Here is a 23,969-nt window from a genome sequence, read left to right as displayed (position 1 = left end):
ATTTATATGTGTGCATGGGCATGCTCTATAATACAAATATATTTTCACTAAAAGATCTTGATTGACCAATTCATGTAATCACCAAAGTGATCTGAGTTGTATTGATTGCAAATTCTTTGAACCGTATTAAGATTCATTTTTATTATTGTGTGCGAATTTATGAAATATCGATTTTATCTAAAGGTTGGTTGTTGTGTTCCAAATTCACATCGGGTGTTATAGTAGATATGTATTCTAGCCTATAAACCATGTTTGTACCCAAAGGTACAATATTGAATTGTCTCTAATTACATGATCTGCTAATTTCACCAACTAAAGTCTTTGAGAATTGAAGAGACAAAATAACTATGAATATTGTCGTTTCTACCAAAGTGGAATGATAATGACTTAACTATGTTTGTCTCAGAAAAGGTGAATAATAAGAGGACTCATATTTACCTTTTCAATATGAATTTTATATAGAGCGATTTATCTCTCACTCATACGAAAAATAGGACAGTCATTCTGAAGGTTGTCTATAAGAAGTGAGAGCACTTAAAATGATATCCATGAAAAGTGAGAGTATTCGAATATTCTTAGCTTGTTGCTTTTGCAATTATGAGTGACTCGGAATATTCGAGGTGTCACTTCTCACTACAGAACAATGAAGAAATTTTTGAAATCTATTGGAACAAAAATTATTGATTTTATAAGCGATTTTATCTCAGGCCATTTGGATAAGAAGCTTCATTATAGGTCTTGGTATTGTGGACTCTATTGAGAGACCACTAAAGATCTTTTGTGATAATGAAGCAGTTGTGTCCTTTTCAAATAACAACAAGAACTCAACTTCATGTCGACACATAGAGTTAAAATACTTTATTATTAAAGAAAGAACTGAGAATCATCTAATATGTATTGATACAATTGAAACAAAAGAAATGACTGTGGATCCCTTTACTAAAAGGCTAGCACCGGGATTGTATTCCCAACATGTAAATGGGATGAGTCTTTTTTATTTCTTTTGATATATGATAATATATTATGTGATCACATTTGTGTATCTGAATTTGATTCTCTATGACTTTATGTATTATTGATTTTGCATAAAGGATCTCTCATATGGGTTAGAGAGAATAGCAGAATAACAATATTAAAGGATTAATAGAATAGGTAAGAGACCAACCTATTCATAAAGTTAATTTCAACCTGCTTAAGAACTGAAGGTGAATTATAGTGTAGTACATGAGAATATGGCATTTCATAAAGGAGTGTTTATCTCCATAACTCATATGATTCATCCTTATGATAAAGGGTAGCATGTGAACCTACATGATGAATTAAATCGAGATAACGATATGAACATTGATTTAGTGCACTTTTGGTATCAATGGGTCAAATAGAACAATGTTGGACATAATGTGTTTGGGTCTAACCCACAGAGTAACCCGATTTGACACCATTAGTGGGCCACATAATGGGGCTAGTGGGTAAAAGTTATGTGAATGTGGAGAGACCACATTCACGTAACTGCCTATTTCCCTCATTATATAAGAGGTAGGCTGCCATAAAAAATGATGAGAGATTCATAGCAATTAGCCTATCCCAAATACCACACAAGGCTTACATGGTAAAGGGTCACCGTCGACCTAAGGCTTGAACTCATCGTGAGCATCGATCGTCGAATACTCTACTCTGCATGTGCACTCTACGGCGACTACATATATGTTTTCTATGTTTGTATTGGATTTTGCAGAAAATGCCAACATCAAATACATAGCATCTGGATCTCATGATATGGGCTGGATTAAAGATAGATCATGCTGTGGTAGTGCATTGAACCCTTGAATGAGCGCGTAATTGGATTTTCTTTTGTCTGATGTCTGACCCGTTTGCATGTGGAGCAGGTTGGCAGGGCCAGGTAAATATGTAAATGGATCAGAATCGGTTGAATATAAGGCCCCGTTTGGGATCTGTATCTGGGATGGGCGTTTATGAAGTTTATGCATTTGAGGAAGTGGCAGCTGCTTTGCCAGCTATAACTTCTAAGAGACGGTAGCTCCCAAATCCATCCTTTAGTGTAAATACAAAGGAGAAAGGGCCTCACTTTCCATCCCAAATGCATAAACGCCCATCCTGAGATTCCAAACCAGCCCAAATCCAGAGTGGGATTCGGGGGTCCAAGAAATAATGCTTTATCTAAAACTCAGTTTTTTTTATGACGAGGAACCCTCACCAAAGTTATCTTTCTCCACAGCCCCTATTTTGCTTGATGACTTGTCCCTAATTAAGAGATCCACACACCATCCGAAATGACAATGGAAAAGAAACTTATCTTTGCCCATAAACTTAAATGGAGCGCAATCTAGTTGGATTCAAATTCAGGTGCAAAATTCTAAAAACCCAACCTGACGAGAATTGCTAAGTGGATTGAAAAATCTATCAAATCCAAGTAAATGGATTCCTGTTGAAAGGATATCCAACCCGAGTGAGCTGTTGCGGGAAGCAAGGGAGGTGGCCACTTTTGTTTTTTATTTTTTAAAAGAAAAATAATCTTTCTCGCCACGGGAAAGGTGTCTATCTCATGTGATCATATGCCATGTGACGTATGCCATGTGACGTGCTCATTTCTTCTATATAAACCGAGAAAGTTTCTTCATTCTCAGCACAAAGTGCATTGGAGAAGAAGGGTATCGAGCCATATTCTTCTTCCCTGATATTTATTAGGAGGTAAGTTTTGGTAATATTTGGTTCTTTATGAACTTTTTACGTGTTAAGGATTTTTTTTCATCTTCACGTCAAATTAGTGAAATGATGTTTCTAAATGTGTCGTTTTGAGTTCCTAAGAAAGACTTTAAGCATCGCTTAAAAACTAAAATTTTTCGTCACCGATGAAGGATTTGACAAATGATATCTTTTTAGAGAGGTTCAGTTTCAGATTAATTTCAGGGAGATCGGAGAAAAAATAATTGAGTGTATAAATTTTTATAGTATACATGATTGTATTCAATGGCCGACGCTTACATTGAATGGCTTTCAGTAGTTTTGGACAATACTAAACGTGAAGCAACAGTCGTGTTTGGATCCACTTATCCATTTTTATTTTCTTTTTCTTTTTGAATACTTTTGAGGTTTGGAAGTTGCACTACACCATAACATCGTAATAGCCCATAGACCGTCGGGAAAATGTCAGGAGCCGTCGCCATTTCAAATTGCGACGGCCGTATGGTCTAAAGCCAGTGTAGATCTATCAAAAAATATGTCATAACTGCATCAGTATTCGATCTGCATAGAACCAGAGAGAGAGAGAGAGATTTCCAATTTTTGCAAAAACATAATAAAAACAGTTAACAAGCTGAAGTGACCCACAAGGATAACCATCTAAAGAAACAAAAACTTATTGTCGTTCAACGTAGTTGAATTTTTTTTTTATAGGGATAAGTACTTTTCAGTTAAAAGCAAATCACGTTTCCAATACGATAGGTGTTGACCTGAGGTCCGTTTTTCGAAAAGGCGACTCATATTTGGAATTTCATAAATATGTGCTCATATTGGATAAATGAAATTTTCTAAAAAAAAAATTCTTGCCACCCTTTGTTGATTGCGATACTTATTTATTGACCTGATTCCCCTCACTCAATGGTTTTTTCTTTCTTTTTGCGCGACTCTTTAGTCATGGTTTAACAAAAAAAAAAAGTGATTGATGGGAGTGAAATATTGTGGTGCAGGTGAATAAAAATGGAGAGGGTTGCTGTGATTGGTGGCGGAGTAAGCGGGCTCATCTCTGCCTACGTCTTGGCCAAGACAGGGGTTCAGGTGGTGGTCTACGAGAAGGAACACTATCTGGGCGGCCACGCCCGAACCGTTTGCGTCGATGGTGTCAATGTGGACCTGGCCTTTATGGTGTTCAACGCAGTACGAATTTATTTTTATTGCCCTTCATCTGTCCCTTCCATCATAGCTAGACTTTAAGGTGTATCTGAAATTAATGCACCTGTTCGGTTCTGGTCACATTCTAATTAGTCATGTGTCGATTCTAGCCCTTCAACCAATGATTAGGATTAGTCTCCAATCCAGGTCAAAATATGGAGCCATCCAAATGCATCTGTTGGATAGCCAGGATCGGGGTAGGATCCTATGGCATCATCCATCAGACCATAGGATCCTTTCATCGCTTGGACAAACTATGACAACTTTCATCAGAACATATGGATATCCAGTCCTGACTGGTCTTATCCGTCATTACGACGCTTGATGATGACACTTGAGTGTCTACAAGTGTAGTCTTGCCTCTTGTTCTGTCTCTATCTATCTATCTATCTATATAGTTAGAGAGATTGGAATAAGTAAACGGACATGAACTGAGATTTTTCATAGTTTTTTTTGTTTTTTGCAAATTTAATTCTATAGATGCATTTGGTGGGGTTCATTTGCTTGAAATCGATTATTGGATCAACGTAATCGAATCAAGAAATGTGATTTTTTATGCTTGCATATTTATAAAAGTTTTGAACGGTTGATTTTCAAGCTTTAAAATATTTTTCTTACATATATATTGATGTCATTAACGTGGAGTTGCTTCTTGTTATGGGTTATGGTGCCAGGTTACGTACCCGAATATGATAGAACTGTTTGAGAAGCTGGGCATTGACATGCAAGTGGCAGACATGTCCTTCTCGGTGAGCTTGGATGGTGGGAAAGGATGTGAATGGGGAACCAGGAACGGATTATCGAGCCTCTTTGCACAGAAGAGGAACATGCTCAGTCCTTCATTCATTCGTATGCTTAGAGAAATATTCACGTTCAATCATGACGCTACGAGGTGAGCTTCGTCTATCACCACTTTATTAGTTATAATTTTACTCCCTTGGCTTATATCTGCACTATTTCTGTCCATGGGGTGTGGTAAATTTGGATCAAAATTTCTTGTCCTATCTCCTTCGCCTATGCCATATGGTGGAAGGTACTAATGGGGGATCCTATAGCCCTTGCCTCCTTGTCTACAAGACTTGTCCAGTGATGAGACAGGTTTCTATATCTGGTTGGGCATATGACACATAATATGACGTGGTGACAGGTTTCCAGCTTCATGTTCTCCATACATATCGTAACATATATAGCATAACTACTTTAACGATAATTCAATGATTGTCTAATTTAAAATGTTACCATTTTAATCAAAAGGATTTAGATGAAGGCCACCAATCTGTGGTTTGTCCTTCCACTCTCTATCACAATCAAGGACTCCAAAATTTGCAAGATTTCTAGCAATATTGTTACACTCCTTCAGAAACCACACACACTGCACTCGAACAAGGTTCTTGAAAGATTAATCCAATGAGTTCTTCTCTATCATGTTGTTTTGAGCCTGATTCGTTATAACCTTATTAAATCTACTGACCACATCTTTTCGAGAGGTTTTAATAATAACTTCGAACCACCGGTCTTGCGCCAATGATCCATTTCCACCACTTCCATTGCCTGTCACCCCTGCCGCACAATCCATCCCAGCTTCAAAAACAATCCCTCACTGTTACGAACAGCAAAGCCTATTCTCCATTTTTTCTTTTATAACAATAAACCCCAACATTGAGATCCATCCCATCGGAAGCAGCCTCTATCTGCCTCATACAACCAATTATTGGTCACCAGATGATCCACCTCATGCAGAATGGGAAATACATACTCCCGAACTACACATAGAGTGTCCTTCACCTGCCTTTCATGGTTCCCTCCCTCATTCTGAAAAATCACCTTGCTAGCTAGAAAATGGCCGACCAGCCGTTTCCTTGCCGGTGGATGGCTGGAAAATGACCGGCCAGATCAAAAATTAAAAAACATGAAAAAAAATAGTTGGGCGACCCCAAGCAGGCCATTTCTCGGCTGGTTGCTGGCCATAGAATGGCCTCCCAACCACCATCAAAGTTGAAAATTGAAAAAAAGAAAAAAGAAAAATGTGGGTATTGGACCTCGACATGGGTCTAATTGGACCTGAACATGGTATTGGGTCTGGACATGAGGTCTAATTGGACCTACCATAAGAGAAATTATACCCAGACCCGATAAGAACTACATGAACCAAACCCGGGCCATAGCCAGTAAAACCATATTTTTTATTATTTTTACATTGAAAATTTGTGGGTCTTAATCGGAACTCGGGTTGGGCTTGGGTCTGGTATAAAATTTTACAAACTATACCCAGGTCCATGTATTAATTGGACTTTCGAGTTCGAACCGGGTTCTTAATCGGGTCTTTTTATTTATCACCATACCCGAACCCGACCTGATGACATATGCTGCGTCTCTAGAACGATATTTTACCATTCCACCCCCTATTACACCGAGAACAGGGATATGAAGAGACATACTTTAAAAAAAAATATCAGGAAGAAGGGGTCGCTGACCTTCCCATTTCTTCTCCCCCCCCCTCCCTTTTCTTCTTTGTACCCTTTCTCTGTTCCTCTCTCGTCTTTTTTCTTTCCCTTTTTCTATCCTCTCTCTTTCTTCTTCTTTTCTTTCCCTTCTTAGTTTCTCTCTCTCTCCCTTCTTTGTTCTTCTTCTAAGGGTTTTTTCTTCTATGATTTTTTTTCTTCTTCTTTAATATTTTTTTTATTTTTCTTTGATTTTTTAAAATTTTCTTTGATCTTCTTTGGTTTTCTTCAAATAATTAAGCATCTTTTAAAATTTCATTTATTAGGGTTTTTTCCTTTAATTTGTATTGATTAGAGAGTTCTTCTTTGATTGTCATTGATTAGAGTTTTTTTCTTTGATTAAGGCTTTGGTTTATTTATTATTTAGTTACTTTTATTTTAGAGTTTTATAATTTATTTATGGTTTTTGTATTTGTATATAAAAAATATAAATTCTTATTTTTTTTCTTAAATTACCCAAAATTTAATAAATTTTTTGTACTTCAATCCCGTTTGAGATTCATATTTGGGGCTAAAATCCAAAACCATTAAGAAAATCATGGCTTTTATTGAAACCATTCAATCAAAAGTGCATTCTCTAGTAAATGGAACATGTGGGAAACTTTTGAAATTATACCTGGTTTGAAATTTCATTTTTGTGATAGGGTAAAACCCGAAATCCAACAATTTGTTATTTGGGTGGATTAGATATTTAGATAATTACACCTTGAATGGTCCGGTACCTGACTTAATTATTTGACAGCCGGGTCGCTCCATGGAATCGTGTGGCACCTGCATATTAGAGGTATCAACGGGTTGGGTTTGGTTCGGACTCAGTGGAACCACACTTGGACAAGATTTTCAGGTCTAGACTCGGGTCTAATTGGATTCACTATAAGAAAAATCATACCTGGACCAGATAAAAACTACATGAACCAAACCCGGATCATACATGGTAAAAACCATATTTTTATCATTTTTACATTAAAAATTTGTGGTTCTTAATTGAAACTCGGGTCGGGTATAAAATTTCACAAACTATACACGGGTCCATGTATTAATGGGACCTTTGGGTCTGGACTCGAGTCTTAATGGGGTCTTCTTATTTATCACCATACCCAGATTATATAAGGTTTGGTTTGGGTCGGGTCCGGGTAAACCAGGCCCGTTGACACAATACCCATATCAGGTTTTTTCACACAAAACCTAATCTATCCCTTAAACCCAATTTTAAACCGATTTTTTTTATGATGAGTTTTAAACTGAGTTTTGAACGTCAAACAGCACCTAAGAAACTCATTTCGATTTTCCTCTTGCGACCCAAAAAAGCAGCATCACTAACCGACCTACCCTGAATCATTGATCGTACCCAGATCGGGAAAGCCTAAAAAAGAATATTGCATTATTTAATCAGGCCTACTAAATCTGATCGTAGGACGTCATTTCGACGCACCCAAGTGATTATTTCCATATAAAAAAATATCATCGCGTTCGAAAGGGACCGCGGGAAGAATGGATGCAATTGGCAAACAGTATGGGAGAGAGAAGGGAGAAACCCCGGGAAGATCGATTTTGAGATTGTTACGTCTAGTTTTGTCTTGGAGCAAATGGTTAGAGATGTATCTGACACTGCCGCACTGTGGCAATGGGAAAAGGAGGGAAGATCTAATGATGAGCAGAGCCAGGGCACCCCAGAAGGGTGACCGCCTTAAGACTAACAACAACCAACCTTCCAAAATCCCTAGAAAAATGTTTGGGTAATCAACATGGTGGAAAAGCCATCATGAGTTCGTGATCCTTTGGTTCTTTTTTGGATGGTTGGTTGTTGCTGATCATCGCAACTTTCTCCCCAAAGTTTCCGGCCTCGTTGGTGGCGATGAGAAGCGTCTGTTGAAGGTAAGTGATGGAAGAAAGATGGGTTTGTTAAGAATCGTTGATTGAGAGTTAATGAGATTGGTTCTTGAGAAAATGGGTTTAATTGTGGAATGCCGCAGATATAAGAATGTATGATACCCAACAGACTAAATATGCCCAAAACCCTTTAAAACTATGGAAATTGATAGAAAGGTGAAGCAAAAACGGGAGCAGATTATACCAATATGGTGGGAAAACGTGGAATGCCGTAGATATAAGAATGTAAGATACCCAACAGACTAAATATGCCCCAAACCCTTAAAAGCTATGGAAATTGATAGAATGGTGAATCTAAACGGGAGCAGATTATACCAATATGATGGAAAAACGTGTAGCAATCTAGAAAGAAGCCAGAGTGGTAGAGGGGAATCTCCTAGAAAGGCATAGTTGTGGAGCTAAACCGAATGCATTTTAGAATACATTATGAGTAGGTTGGTTCTTGATGCAGTTGGGACGTGTTGATAGGTCTACTTGTCATAGAAGCCTATATGTATTCATGCATTACTCAGTATAGATTGTAATGTTTGTTGGCATATTGTTTTCAACCTGTGTGAGTTTTTAATGATTTTTTTATTAATATGTGGCGGGGTTTAAGCCGAAGTTTGTCTTGGTTAGTGAATGTTAGTGGATTATTGCTGCAGGTCTTCGGACGGCCACAGTGGCTCACAGTGAAGAATCGTTCACGTTCTTATGTCGATAAGGTAGCAAATTTCTGCTTGTCTAAAGTGTAAACAACAAAAGGGGACTAAAGTTTTTTGTCTGATCAAGTGTACAACATGTTATTAAGTCCTTTTGAAATGATAAACAGATCAGAGATGAACTGGAGAAACGAGGTTGTCAGATAAGAACAAATTGTGCTGTAAAATCTATTTCCGCAACTTCCGGAGGTAACTAGCTTTATTTTTGGAAGTGTTCATAGCTATATGAATGAACAAGCAGTCTAAACTATAAAAGGATTGTGATACGATGACAAAATGATTAAATAGGTAAAATACAATGATGCTTTCAAAATATAATAAATTTGAAATTATTGCAATATTATCACGATATTTCAATTCTTTTTACTTTTGTATTCCTTCTCTCTATTTTAAACATGATTTTTTCTTCTTTGTTTCACCTTTTTAATGTCATAAAACATTTTTTTATTTGTTTTTAAGATTATCTAAACCAATTCTCTTCTTTCTTATTGTGCTAGTTTTTCATTTTCCAAAGTGCTTTGATCTTCCAGAAATTTTCTCGAGATTTATCAAGAAACCTATAATATTCATTGATTTTGCCTTGCCGAGATATAACAGAGACTGTATATATGATATGAGAGAGGTTTGTTGAATTTCATGGTCTTCAATGAATCTTAGCAAGTTAACACAATTTCTTGGTGCCTACTGAATTTTGAAATTCCAAATAATTTCATACATCAATTGTCACCGAGGATAATTAAGAAAATCTACACATAGTGAAAGGCACATTTATTAGCTGTGTATTGGAAATTCCAACACAGAAGTGTGTGCCTTTGTAAAATGCCTTTAGCTTGATACATGGTGTTTCGTGCATGTTTATGTAGTTTAGTGCTATAATTTAATCAACCATTAATAGAAATTTGCTATGAACGATAATATGAAAGTATTCTCAATCTACTTGCATAGCATTTCATAATATATTAATAGGAACTTGCTTTGAATGATAATATTTAAGGATTACCATTTTAATTTTTCAGGATGTTCCATTATGACTGAAAATTCTATCGTAGATACATATGATGGATGCATAATGGCTGTCCATGCACCTGATGCTCTAAGAATACTAGGAGAAGCTGCCACATTTGAGGAGGCCAGAGTTCTTGGTGCTTTCCAATATGCTGATTGGTACTCTCTCTCTCTCTCTCTCTCTCTCTCTCTCGATGATGATGATGATGATGATGATGATGATGATGATGATATTATTTTACAAGAAAGTTCTCTACAGATTCATTAACTGTGAGAAGCCATGGTCCATTTGTTAAGTTATGCCAAAAACTTTTTGATAACCTAAAATTAACAAAACTATCACAAATTCTTGGTTCCAAAACAGTCATCATCTCAATCTTCCTTTTTGTCTATGATAAAGATCAAAAGTTATTTGGCACCTAATGGGAATGAAGTTACATATTTTTGGTTAATCCCTCTTCACAATGGGAGGTTTGAAAGACAAGTCTTGAGGATTGCATGTTGTGAAATACAGGGCCTTCTAGAGGTTAATAATCTTATAATGGATGAATCACAGGGAAGGGAATATCCAGTAGCAGATGAACTATTGCCTTCACCAGTTGCTTTATGTGATCAAGACAGGAAGCAAATAGGGTCACAGCTGTTGGTTCAAGTATTCCAGCCAATGTGGATTGTAACTGTTAACATTTAGATGTTTGTTTTTCAGTGCACAATGCCAACAAAGAACAGTTGATTAAACAGAGAGATTTACTGCTTAATTTTGAATTACTTTTGGTCTAGAAACTGGTTTGTGTTTCTTCTACTTCGCCTTAATTCACCTGTTTAAACTTTATGCAATTTGATTTTACGCTGCTGGCATCTTTACATAAAGTACACTTGAAGTTCATAAAGGCGGATTTTGTTGTGTTTCTGATCAGTAATGAAAACAACCATCCACATTCCTGCTATCATAACACTGAGCCCTAAGGGCATGTGTCAGTGTTTGTAACTTTGTATATAGTGTTCAGAACAATGTCATTTCATATCATTTTCTAGTAAGGAATCATTTATTTCATTTTAATTGGCAGTGATATATATCTCCACCATGATGATACCTTAATGCCCAAAAATCCAGCCGCCTGGGGTGCTTGGAATTTTCTTGGAGCCAAGGGCAACAGAACTTGCGTGACATATTGGCTCAATGTGGTTCAGGTTTGTAACATTTCCTGCTCATGTTATCCCTCATTAGTCCTCTCTCTCTCTCTCTCTCTCTCTCTCTCTCTCTCTCTCTCTCTCTCTATATATATATATATATATATATATATATATATATATATATATATATATATATATAGGGATTTCATGATGCAAGTTGTTTTGACTCAAACCTCACATCATAGATGTGTTCAGCTGCTTCAGCATGGTTGATTTGTTAGGAATTAACCCTCGGATCATGTTTTTTGAACCAAAAAAAACGTTTTTATGAAGAGAAGTTTTGAAGTGTTATGGCTATCGATTTTTGGATTGACAGAAAAACCCACTCACATGTTGGAGTCCAGTGATCCAAATGTCGATCCTAACAACACAGACCATGTACATCAGAGCCACAGGGTCAGATTTACACCCGAAAAAAAGAGGATTTGGTAAGTCATTTGTGCATACAAATGATTGTAGAAAATCTTATATATATATATATATATATATATTAATGTATGTATGTATACCTATACACATGAATATAATCACCAAAATCAGTCTAAGTGATATCTCAGTGAGGAAAAAAAATGGATAATTTTTTTATAGATCTTGAAAAAATCTTGGCATTTTAAAAAGAGGAAAAATAAAAAATACAAAATGTAAGAAAGACTGGAACTTTTGTGATATTTTGTTTGAAAAATTTAAGAGTAGAATTATACTATCATAAAAATATATGTGTGTGTATGGTGAGAGAGAGAGAGAGAGAGAGATGTCCATAAGTCATAACTACCACTGCAATCACCCATACAAAGGGAGCTAAGTACTGAATATGATTTTTATATGTTGGCGCTCTCTTTTTTGTTTGATGAAACATTAAAAAAATGCATACATATAGACAACAACCTTTTTCTTGTTAATGAATCGTTGAAAAAATGCATATATACAGTAGACAATATTGTTCTTTTATTCATTTCATATGAATAACACTGAAATATCTTTAAACATGCCTATGTTTTCAAGCATATCTAGGGTTCCAACAACGTTTTGTGGACAGAATAGGATATTTCCACATGGGGTGTTTGTTTGGCCTCTATGTGATGTTAAAAGAGTTATTTATTGGTTTATCTGCTTACTTCTATATGTGCCAATGTGTTTTTTTGCGGTGCAGTTACCTTTATTCTCTACTGGTTTCATGTAAATATGGCTACACTCTGACTGTTAGATGAAATTCATGAATTCATAGGATTTGGAGACTGATATACCTTTTCTTTTAACCCTGAATCCGCTTCATCTACCTCGGAATAAAATACTTAAATGGTCAACAAGTCATCCAGTTCCAACGGTTTCTGCTGTGAGGGCTTCGCTTGAATTGGGTAAAATACAAGGAAAGCGAGGAATCTGGTTTTGTGGGGCGTATCAAGGTTGGTTCTATTTCTTTGTTCTTTCTTTTTTTTCAGTTGGAGGGGTTTGTGTGTGTGTGTGTGGGGTGTGTGTGTGTGGGGGGGGGGGGGGGTAGGGGAGATTCCTTTGCATTCTTACAAATGAAACAGGTATAAATTTGCAGTTCTTTAGGAGTATCATGTCTAACAGAATTTGGTGTTTGAATTCCATCCGATTTGCCTTGAGCCTTTTTGGAAGTTATATCTTTCTTGACTTGATGATGGGGTTTGCACATGCAATGTGGATGTGTAATAGTGTGCAAATATAAGATTTGTCAAAAGAGTATAATTTGGTAGAATTAGAGGCTATGTGACGAAGATACTAAAACTTCACTGAGAGACTTGTATTCTCCTATCTAATCACCAATGGATTGATTATACCTGTCTCATACAGCCATGATCTGGTCAAGCAGACACAATGGTTACGGATTTATCAACTGAAATATGTAGTGAAATTGTAAAGAACATATAACTTAAAAAAATGTGCATAAAAGAGTATGATAACAAGATAAGTAACCTCTTCTTGTTGCTCTGGATTCTAGAGGTAATGATAGGAACTCCCAATCATTTTAAACATCAGTAATTCTTTTCATCCCCTCCAGTAGCTTCATATTGTTCTAGAAGTTGTGATGCCTTTTGGGTTCTTAAAGCAGTGCCTTCTTCTGGCTTTTATTTGGTGGGTACACAGACTCTCTCATTGATATCATCACTTGTCTACTCTAATCCAGTCGGAAAAACTAAGACTGTTATGCAACAGATTCACCAAGTATGGATTTTAAACAGATGCTCCAGAATAATTAATAAATGCAATTATCAGCATATTGGGCAACAGCAATTCATAAATAGCATTTAGATGTTGTAGTATTCGGCTGCCAACTGTCATGAAACATAGATAACCATTTCTAGCCGCCTTGGTCATTAGCCGAGTCCTAGCCAGCTGGATACATAGATCATTTCTTCCCGCACATTTCACACTGCTTACCTGGCCAAGGAAGGCAGTTGAGTTGATGCAAGACTACTAAGAATTGACAGATCAACTATCACTCATTCCTTGTGATTCTAGGGTTTAGGATAGGAAGAATAAGAATGACTTCATGATAATAATGATGAGGACTGGAATGTGGAGTATACAAAATTAATTTTATAGTCAGAATGTCATCCTGACAACATGTTCGTAAACTAGATGCTAAACACAGATTTAAAATGTTGGATTAGAGTAAATTTAGGTGTTAGAACTGCGTAAGTGCAGAATTTCTTTTCTATAAACTCCTATTCAGATGAGCCCTAAATCTTTTTCCAATTTCTACAGTCATTAGCCACAGGGATGTTTAATTATTTGGTCTTTTGTATATGTATGCCTTTTATTTTATAGTGTTTCACTTTATCAATTATTCATAATGGATCATCTTTTACTTACATTTTAAATCTGCTCTGCAGGATATGGTTTCCATGAGGATGGATTGAAGGTAAATATTGTTTGTTACAAGCATTAAAACAATTTGGATTGGTAATGTACAAATAAATTTGAATTTTGATATGTTTTTTCTGTTATAAGTATACCATTGAAGTGTAAAGTCTTTAGACCATAAAATCAGTGCCTGATCTTACCTTCCCTGGATGCTTTTTTCATGCTAGATCACCACAATTTTTGTGTAAATGTCTTCCATTTCTTTTGTTTAGCTAGTCTGATTATGAAGATGTGTTTCATTGTTTTTCTTCAACTAGGCGTTTTCTTATTTTTATTTATCTGATGCATCCATTATTTAGTTCTTTTCAGTAATTGCATTTCTTGTTCTTTTTAAGGCTGGGATGGTTGCAGCACATGGTCTATTGGGGCTGAAATGTGCTATTCTGGAGAATAGAGAATGTATTGTGCCTTCATTGTTGGAGAGTGGAGCACGTCTTATTGTCACTAGGTTCCTTAAAAAGTACATATCCTCAGGTTACTTAAGGTATGTTGGCTATTGGACTTCTGTGTGGCCTTACATGCCTTCTCTCTCATATTTATCATTTATTTATTAACATTTTTTAGATTAATGATTTTTTTGATATTTAGACGTGTTTTGTATAATGCTAAAAATCAAAGGTCCGCAATACTTTGTGTCGTAACATTTTAGATGCATTGTGAGCTGTTGATTTTTCATGTTTTGGAAAACATCTCTAAATGTCGAAAAATCATCATCTAAAACATAGTTATTCATAAAAAAATAATAAAAATCAAATACATCAGATCCAATTGATGAAACACTCAATCCTCGGAGAAGGAGATTCGCCTGATCATCAGTGGTTGTGTGTGTGTGTGTCTACACACACGTGTACACAAACAACAGTTGCGATTTTGTGGTTAGGGTTCTTGTGGCAGTGGTGATCCCAACATTTTGCATAGATGAAAATTATAGAAGAGAATTTACGGCATCTACTTGTTTTCTAGTGTGTATTTCATTTTTCATTTTGATATGATTATGGATTAATAATTTCTCCCTTTTAACTGAATCAGAGGGGCTTCCCATATTTCTTGTACGAATTTGCATATTCTGTCTTTTGACAAATATATTAGGTTTCATTTTTTATGTCATTTGACACTGCGAATTACATGGACAGTCTGCAGTTTCTTTAATTGTTCAATCCAAGTTCTAGTCTGGGAAACATATGCTCTTAAGCTTTTTTTGTTCTCTGACTGAATTGTTCACTGCTCTCTTTTTTTTCTGGGTAATAACTGCAGTTTGCTAGAGGTCGGTGGTACAGTATTTGAATTTCAAGGAACCAATAAAAAATTCTTGGTCAAATCTGTGATGAAAATTCACAATCCTTCGTTTTATTGGAAGGTATTGGAAAGTGATCTTGAAAATCATCCTACTTGACCAATCAAACTTTAAGTTTGATGCTTCATGGTCACATCCTTATGTTGAGTTTATAATATATGATTGTTTGAGTTTTTCTTTTTGTTAATTATTTTCTCCATAATTGTTTAACAGATTGCTGCCGAGGCTGACCTAGGGCTTGCAGATGCATATATAAATGGTGATATATCTTTTGTTGATAAAGAGGAAGGCCTTCTAAACCTATTCTTGGTAATTGTTGTTTTGCAACCAAATACTTAGTGCTAGAAGTTCAGTTGTTCATGTTGTTCTGAATTAATAAACAGAGAAATTCATTCTTTTGTGCATTTTGACAGATTTTAATTGCTGGTAGGAATAAAAGTGACTCTTGTATGAACTACATAAATAATGGGTAACATCTTTATCATTGCTGATTTAGCTAGTTTTCTTGAATAAGATAACAGACTGGCTACTGTTTTGAAGTTTTTCTCACAAACTGATGTAAATGCTTTAGGGGTTGGTGGAATTCAATACTTTTAACTGCAGGGTTAGCATATGCAAAATATTTTTTCCGGCACCTTTTGCGCAAAAATACAGTCACACAAGCTCGTCGAAACATCTCCGATCACTATGATCTGGTATGATATATGAAATAAAAATATTATAGTGCTTTAACTTAACTGTTTTTCTGTTGGATAAATCATTCTGCTTTTTCTGGTTCGGTTACAGAAGTTGATCATTGTGTGTGAAAAGTAAATATTTTAACTATGTCTAACTGTAATGCATAAGACTTTTTGTCATTTGTCTTGCATAGTTATTTGGTGTATTGTGTCTCAGACATTTGGTCTTCTGTCACTCAATCATTTTGTGTGAAAACTCATGTTATTTTGGGGTATGAGAATCAGTCTTTCCTGTGTTGTAAGCTTTGATCGCTCGTGTTCTTAAGGATAGGGATTGCAAGAAAAAAACTTCCTGAATGAAATCCATACAAAACCTCTCTTCAGTTTAATTTCTAGACGTGTGTAACACACACACACACACACACACACACACACACACACACACACACACACACACACTTGTAAAGTGTGTATTTATTATCTTCTTGTCGTTCTAACCTAACATATGATTATGGTGCCTTGTGTTGTTAGGCACCACTATTTTAGTAAACTTGAAACAAGAATAATTCACTTTTTTACGTTGTGCTTGTCAATTATGACAGATCTTTTATGGCCCACTTGTTTCAGAAATGGCTCATTCTCACAAAATGAGCTTTTTTCTCAAATTTGTGAACCATACTTTGGGGAAGTCAGCCCATGGTTTTCCTATAAAAGTGCAATCATACCTTCTCACCTTGAGAAGCACTGTCCCACACTATTTTCTCTCTTCCTATGAAAACATGGAAGGTTGTGTCCTTTCTTATGAAAATGCAACCTGTCTCATTTTCCCCTTCTCTGAAATAAAATGGGCCCTTCAGCAATATGGTTTACCCTTCCCTATGTTTGCTGGCATACCTTAGTGTTGCCAACCATTGATGTTGGAGAAATAGTATATCCACATCTAACTTTGTTGAAGTATGTCCGCATCTAAGTTTATCATTGTTTAAAATAAAGCTTGATTTATGAAATTATCATAACTAATTGATTTCCTGCAAATCTCAACTAAAAGTCATGGCCAATAAGAAGGCACTTTGATATCACCAGTTATGCTTCAGATTCTTTTACATCTATTGATTCTATGCATTGAGATTTTTGGGATTCGCTACAGATTCACATAAAATGCATGGATAATTTTCCTATGCTTGAAGCAAGCAGAAGCACATTTCCCAGCCTTGTGTTAAGTTGAGCGTCTCATCATGATTCAAGGGACTTGTAGTGCAGCTTCACTTCAAACTCTTTTCCTCCAAACACAGATCATATAACTGCACATTTATCATCTCATTGCCACTTCTAGATAATAAAATTTTCAAATCGATAACTATGAACAATGAAAATAGCCTTGTTTTCAGGAGCTTCAAGCTGGACTAACAATTGCATGTTTCTTTGGTGGTCTTTAGGTGACTTTGTATAGGGAGTTTTGAATATTACATTTTAGGCATATTCTTTGCTTTTTTTGGTGGCATGGATTGAGTGTTATATGCTGATCGACCATGGCTGTTTGTTTTCTTTGTTGGCTTGGGATTGTTTAGTCATGAAACTTCTGTAAATATGATCAGGATATTGTTAGTTATCATAATTCTTATGTAATTTATTGCATTTATAGGTATGTTACCCTAATGTTAATGAGTTTAGTGTTTCAGTGTTAGCCTTCATAACATGTGCATTGAAGTTTAGGTATCGAATATGCTATGCTATCTAAATTGTTACGCCAGCATCATGAAAGTGAAACCAACACCAAATGCGAGGGAGAGTTGTAGCATCTAATAAGTTGGAAATTGTTGTGTGCTCCTTTACCATTCCAGTCCCAGGAAATGCCTGTAGATTTAGCTCATTAGTAGTGGACCATTATATTTAAAAACTGGGGCATTATTTATGTTTGGCTTAGAATCTTGAGTGCAAGTGTGCAACTTGTGTGTGTATGTTTCAGCAAAATGGATTCTCAATGAATACTCTATTGGCTAGGATTTCCTTTAAATTTACAACCTAATTGGGGGGTTGTGTATTTATTTTATTCTATTGAAAAAATAGAGTTTCCATATTTTCAACTATATCATAGAAAGTTTGAAAGAAGGACCAGTCTCAGAAGTGCATTGTGTTAAGTTGCACAACTTTGAGTCCCTAGCTGAGGGTCACATGAATCATGTGTGACTTTTCTGAGTTTTGAAATCCTGACAAGTTCTAGATTTTGCCCATAACAAAGCTAATTTACCTTCTTGACACTGGTATCATTATGAATATTTGTCTCTGGGAGTTGATACCTTGTCTTTATGCTTCCAGAGCAACGAGGTGTTTTCTCTGTTCTTGGATGATACAATGGCATACTCCTGTGCAATTTTCAAGGTTTGCATACTTTCAATGTCAATTTCAGTAACTTTAAAGAATATACACATGCAATTGGATGATTGTGGAAACATTTCTTAATCTAGATAACATGTTTCACTTTAGATCGAGGTTACTATATGCTATCATTTCTATATTGTATGACAGGGGGGGGATGAAGACTTGAAACTTGCGCAGATGAGAAAAATCTCTCTTTTGATTGAAAAGGTGAAGCATTTTGCTAAAGATCTTAGTTAATTCTGTAATCTGTAGCCCCCTATGATTTTTCTAGTTAACAATTTTTTTATATATAGGCAAGGATTACTGACCGACATGAAGTTCTTGAGATTGGTTGTGGCTGGGGAAGTTTAGCTCTAGAGGTTGTCAAGCAAACTGGATGCAGATATACTGGAATCACACTGTCTGAAGAGCAACTAAAATATGCCCAGGAAAGAGTCAAGGAAGCTCATCTGGAAGTGAGTGGTTTGCTCTGAACATTATCCAAAGTTGCAGCTGTAATTTTTGTGAGAAAGAAAGTACCATCTGTAGTTGCATTTCTGCTTTGTGGAATTTGATCTAAAGTTCTAAACTCTATGCAAGAATATGGAAACATGCTGTTAATAATCAAGCAATTATTTTTATTTTGTACAAGGACATTTTTGCAGACCTATCTACCCGTACTCTTTAAGAAGAATAAGAAATCAAAACTAGTGAAGGTGGTTTATCTGTTGAATGGAACTATAATGTTTGTGTCAAGTCATTGCTTCATTGTGACAGTCCTCAATCAGCCACTTTCTAGAATATTGCCCAGCTTCTCATCTCTATAAAGGGTTTGAGTCCCTTTGCATCCCTTCATTGTGAAAAATCTATCCCTGGTGCCTCTCATGATTCATGCCCGGTAGCCTCCTTGTGAGGATCCTTAGTTGACGATGACAAACCTGATGCATTTTTGTCCAATTTTATCCAATAAAAGCATTTTGTTGGGTTATTATCATTTACCATGCCTTCTTAATTTAGCTGCTCCATTCCTGTCTTTTGGTTATTTTAGCTATATCAAACTAGATGGCAAGATAACCATTACACTCATAGCGCAAGGCGGGGATTAGGTTCATGTTTTATTTCTTTTTATTTGTAAGATTTTCCCTTTCACCCTCCTCGCTCCTGGTTGTCCTTACAAATTTACCACAGAAGCAAGACCTAGGGATGACTTGATTTACCACCTTTGTTGACAGTTCAATATCTGCACAGTTGGACCTTTCAGAACAAGGGTGAACTTGTACTTTAATGTCCATGCCATTTTCTATTGCTTTTCACCTCACCCTATCTGCATTGAATTTGTATTTTCAGGACAGAATTACACTCATATTATGTGATTACCGCCAGCTTCCCAAGTCACATAAATATGATAGGATCATATCTTGGTAAGTTGTTTTCTCTGAAACTAGAACATGATACTGCTTGCTTTGTTCTGATGTACTTTTTCTCCCCACTTGTTTCAACAGTGAGATGCTAGAAGCTGTCGGGCATGAATACATGGAGGAATTTTTTGGCTGTTGCAACTCAATTTTGGCTGAGGATGGCATATTTGTTCTTCAGGTTTTCACATATAAGATAAATCTCTCTTCATGTTCTATTTCTCATGAGCACCTCTGAATATGCCACTCCACAAAATTGTGTTTGCTATGTTTTAGCTATGTCCGCTTAAACCAAATATAGGTGCATGAATGCATTTATGTATGTCTATGCACCTGCCTGTTTCTAGGAGTACCTATTGCAATGTTTAGTTTCTTACTCTGTATCACTCCAAATATTCAAAGGCGGCTTTGTTGCAAGAAAAGCTCCAGATACTGATCTTATACCTACTGTTATTTTGAGGATGTATATTAACTAACTGTGCGGTGGTCATGGCTTTATGTTCCCAGTTTATATCAATAGCAGATCAACTTTATGATGAGTTCCGGATAAGCCCTGGCTTTGTTAAGGAGTACATTTTCCCTGGAGGATGTCTTCCTTCCTTGAATAGAGTAACATCATCCATGGCTGCTGCGTCGCAACTTTGGTAAAAGCCTTGTTGCACATGCTTCATTTTCTAGTTTCTCCTCTTCTGTTTTCCCTTTTTCTCCTCTCTGTTCATCGCAGAAAAATTCTGAAAGCTTGATGAAATACAGCATAGTGCATTTGGAAGATATTGGCATACACTACTACCAGACATTACGATACTGGAGAAGGAATTTCATGGCAAACAGAAGGTACAAGTTATTTTGTATTTATGTTGAAGAAATCTCCCTACAAGGCATGCAACACCCTTATTGCTAGCTTTATGTGTTTCAGTAAAATTTTGGAGTTGGGATTCGACGAGAAGTTCATTCGTACATGGGAATATTACTTTATGTACTGTGCAGCTGGTTTCATGTCACGTATACTTGGTGATTATCAGGTCAGACTTTAAGCTCTCCTGTGCAGTACATCATGTTATCTACTTTCTTTGTTAAACGGGTAGTCAACCTTTTATTTCATGTCCTGATCAGGAAGGAATATTGATACCAATCTCGCCTGTTAATGCAGATTGTGTTCTCTCGGCCTGGGAACTTGAGTGCTTTTGGTAACCCCTATGAGAGCATGCCCTCGGCCTAAGATTCCTTGATGATGTTTGCTGGTGATTCTAGTGCATGAAAAGCATCTCCGTGCTCCATCCCATTAAGAAAAGAGATGTTGAACTTGGGAACTATTCAATGATTCATAGTTTGGAATAATTCGTTGATTCATCTGTTTTGAGCTTTGGAATAATTCGTTGATTCATCTCTCTCTCTCTCTCTCTCTCTCTCTCTCTCTCTCTCTCTCTCTCGGAGATAAACGCATTGCCTAGAGACTCTTGTTGTGCAGATACTCCCTTCTAATGAATTCAAAAAATTGAGTCGAAGGCTAAGAAAGCCAACTTAGCTCTAGTGCCCATCCACTCGCCTAAGCCCAACACCACCTTCATCTATCAGCTACAGAGTTTGCTCCATTTCACCAAGTGAATACGCCATTGAATACTCACAAGTCACACCATGCCATAAGAAATTGCAGAACATACGTTCAATGCTTGAAATGACGGATAAAGGAAGTTTTTAACAACCAATGCAACAGTTGACTTGATAGGATGTGTCTAATTAAACATACTCTCCCAACAAATGAAAGAGAACCAGCTTGCCATCCATCTATGTGACTTCGTATCTCAGAAAGTAAGCTCCAACGAGAGTTTCCCACTAAATAATGTCAGAACAAGATAATCAGCAACTTCCCTTCACTCCAAGCCTCCAAACTAAACAGTAGTAGTAGGCAACAGGCCGACCGGACGGGCCTGGCCTCGGTTCGGGCCGCGCCATTGAAAAAACCTTGACCTGCAAGCCTAGTTGGGTCGGGCAGGAACTATATATATATACAACCGAGGGTCTCTTAGAAGGACCACTCCATAGTTTCATTCTCTTTGTTTTCTCTTTTGAACAGAACATGCTATGCTATGTTATGCTTTATACTTTAATGCTTTAGTGCTTGCCATGTCAGCCAAGCTCATGTCGGCCCGATTTTGGGTGAGCTTAGGTATAATTTATAAGCCCAGCCTGTGGCAGGTTGGGCCGGTCCCACCAACGGCTGCCAAGCCCATTGACCATCTCTACTAAAGAATCTTTCATGACATCTATTTGCTTAGCATTCAAATTAAGAGGAATCATGATGGACTTAGACACTAATTCTCATACCTGCACACTAATTTTGGGTGATGTTTCTTCAAGATTAAGCAGAGATTCTTTATGTGCAGCCAACAAAAAAATGCATCATTAGAGATGTGACTGGTTTTACACGTTTGTGAATCTTAGGATCTCCAACACGTCCAATATCAATATCATCATGAATCATATGGGTAAAATACTGTATAACGAGTAGGAACAAGTAAGGGGAGAGAGTCTCATTGACAAGAAGGTGGTACCTGGAGAGCCATCAATAACATTGAGAAGTAGGCAGATTTGACACAACTCATAATATGATCTGTCCAAGTAGAATGGAAGCCCATAACATATGCTTTCTCCAAAACATAGCCTTGTCTAAAAAGTCCCAATTAATACAATCTTACGCTTTCTCCAAATCCATCTTTAGGGAAACCATAGGAGTTCAATAGGTCAAAACCAAATCAAGCAACTCACGTGCAAGCAAGATGCTCTTGTGAATGCATCTTCCACGTATAGAAGCCCCCTAATTATTAGTGATAATGTGCACCAAAATTGACCTCTTTCGAACTATAGAGACATGTTTAACGTGGTTTATTTACTGTCAGTATAGTGAAGCTGTGATTGATGGTTGATCAGCCAAATTGTCGATAGATTACTATCTTCTTTGCAAACGATTTGGCCACCCTGATTTTCCTTGAAAATCGTTGAGTCCCCTAGTTGTCAATTTAACAGCGAATTTACGGCCTTTCCACAATGTATGGGCTTGTGCATAGGGATCGCCGGATCGAGAGAGAGAGAGAGAGAGACTTTATTCCTCATTGTGCACTAAAAGGTCTGATGCTTTATTACCTTATTATGTTCAAAATTATTTGCAGGTTATCTACAAGAAGGAACAATAGTAATGTACACATTTAGAAAAAAAATAAACATAAATGTGCAAGACAATGAAAATATTCTAGTGTATATTCAACTACGATCATCTTACTTAAATAATAATAAAATGAAATTTAATCATTTTTTAGCATTAAGTATACCATATATTTTCTTTCAGGTTTCTTCAATTATAGCAATTTGTTGTTATTGGTTCTACAAATATATTTTTTTATTAAAATATTAACATTCCGTCAATTTTAAGAGTATAGTTTTTTTTTTAGAATGTTTTTAAGAGTGAGCTTTTGTTTATTTATTTTTTTGAAATGTAGCTGTTTATATTAATAATGAGAAATTCACAATTGCAATTTTACAGATTAATCATAATTTGGAATTGTTACCCTCTAATGGCGAACAATTAGAGATAACAAGGGTTCAATGGTGGAAATGGTTTTGATGGGGAGGTTGGTAGGATTGGCTATGGTGAGGATCAATGGAGAGTGGCTATGTCAAGGGGATTAGGGAAGATGGAAGGAAGATGAAAGAGGGATTAGGGAGGATGAGAGTGGTTAGGAAGAGGTTAGAGGGGTGATTGGATAGTTAGGGAAGGGGAATCACACAACCAAAAGTGGTTGAGAGTCTAATCTCAACTAGAGAGTCTAGATGAGCCAATTCTCACACGAAGCCAATTATCATTAGAATGATCACGAATGAATACTAGTGAGAGGGAGAAATTATTTATAGCTCTAGCAAGTCTATAAAAAGACCAAAGTAACCTTCCAACTACCCATTTCCATGTAGCCCTTAGGCTTTACAAGTAATCCCCACAATGCCCCTCGCAACCACCCAAGCCTAGTAATCGTCCTAGGTCCACCCAAGGGGTTGGGTCGATAACAACTCCCACCCTCTTCAAGAGTTGTCTTGTCCTCAAGGCAAGTACCCAGGGTACCTTTCCATGATCTGGTCTTCCTTGT

At 36.5% G+C, this 23,969-nt stretch overlaps 1 pseudogene; it reads left to right on the top strand.

The window, feature by feature from the left end:
* Positions 1 to 3,717: 3,717 nt before the first annotated feature.
* LOC149813685 (uncharacterized) lies at positions 3,718 to 21,052 on the top strand (annotated as a pseudogene).
* The last annotated feature ends 2,917 nt before the right edge of the window (positions 21,053 to 23,969 follow it).

The sequence above is a fragment of the Nuphar pumila genome, chromosome 16 (genome assembly GCF_984573655.1).
Source record: "Nuphar pumila chromosome 16, dmNupPumi1.hap1.1, whole genome shotgun sequence".
In the NCBI taxonomy this organism is placed as follows: Eukaryota; Viridiplantae; Streptophyta; class Magnoliopsida; order Nymphaeales; family Nymphaeaceae; genus Nuphar; species Nuphar pumila.
The sequence above is the reverse complement of the archived record's forward strand: the minus strand, read 5'-3'. Positions and strand labels throughout refer to the sequence as shown.